Consider the following 1,263-nt stretch of genomic DNA (forward strand, 5'->3'; position numbering starts at 1 on the left):
GAATGTGTCTTTGTTGGGTTTAATAATTGTGTGTGTGTGTTTGTGTGTAAGTGTGTGTGCGTGTGTGTGTCTGTGTGTGGTCTGGTAAGTGTGTGTGTGTTCTTGTGTGTCTGTGTGAATGTGTCTTTGTTGGGTTTAATAATTGTGTGTGTGTGTTTGTGTGTAAGTGTGTGTGCGTGTGTGTGTCTGTGTGTCTGTGTGTTTTTAAGATTATTTTTGGGGCTTTTCCCTTTATTAGTGACAGTGGAGAGACATGAAAGGGGAGAGAGATGGGGGGGGGGGGGGGGGAACGGGCGCACGTGTACACAACGCAGAGGTCCAGGGTTCGAATCCGACCTGGGACCATTTCCTGCCCCCCCCCCCACACCCCCCACCTAGTCCTGTCAAATAAAAGCAGGAAAACCCCAAAAAAATCTTTAAAAAATATAATAAAAAGCAGAACCTCCAGGGCCTGAACTCTCTGATCTTTCCTCTGATTGGTCGAGAGCACTCTCAGGTGGTCAGGTGGTCTGCGTCTGACTCCTCCCACCGAATTTAACGGCACTTTTCAGACACTTTTGTCATTTTGGGGTTTTATCCGACACAGAAAACCACAAAAATACTTTTTTTTCAGCCATAAATAGTAAATACACTTTTTTTCTTGGATGTTTTTGTCGTTTTTTTCCCAAGAAAACTGAGTAAAATAAGTTTCAACTCCGAGATCTTTCCTCTGATTGGTCGAACACAATGTCCTCTGACTCCGCCCACGTCCCTCCTCAGCTCAGCGTCTCCTCCGGTCGCCGCAGGGAGGCTCCTGATTGGCTGGATGGGACCGGAGCGACACCTGGAGACGACAGGTGTTCCTGTTAGAGTGTGTGTTTCTGTGTGTGTCTGTGGGAATATGCTTGTGTGTGTTTTTGTGTGTGCGCATGTGTTCGTGTGTGTGTGTGCATGTGTGTTCGTGTGTGTGTGTGTGTGTGTGTGTTCGTAATAATAGAAAGCGTTAGTGTTGCATAGTCTGTCCACGAGAGGGCACACACACACACACACACACACACACACACACAGACATACACACACGTACGCAGTATGTCGGCCGATATATCAGATTTTTAAATAACCAAATATTTGTATCGTATCGGCCTTTATCGGTCGGGCTCTAGTGAACAAACATCACAGAGAAAAAGTTACTAGTCACTTGCGTCAGTAATAACTTTAGTTCCTAGTTATATGCGTCAGTAGTAACTTTAGTTTCTAGTTATATGCGTCAGTAGTAACTTTAGT

This window comes from Etheostoma cragini, unplaced genomic scaffold, assembly GCF_013103735.1.
Source record: "Etheostoma cragini isolate CJK2018 unplaced genomic scaffold, CSU_Ecrag_1.0 ScbMSFa_93, whole genome shotgun sequence".
NCBI lineage: Eukaryota > Metazoa > Chordata > Actinopteri > Perciformes > Percidae > Etheostoma > Etheostoma cragini.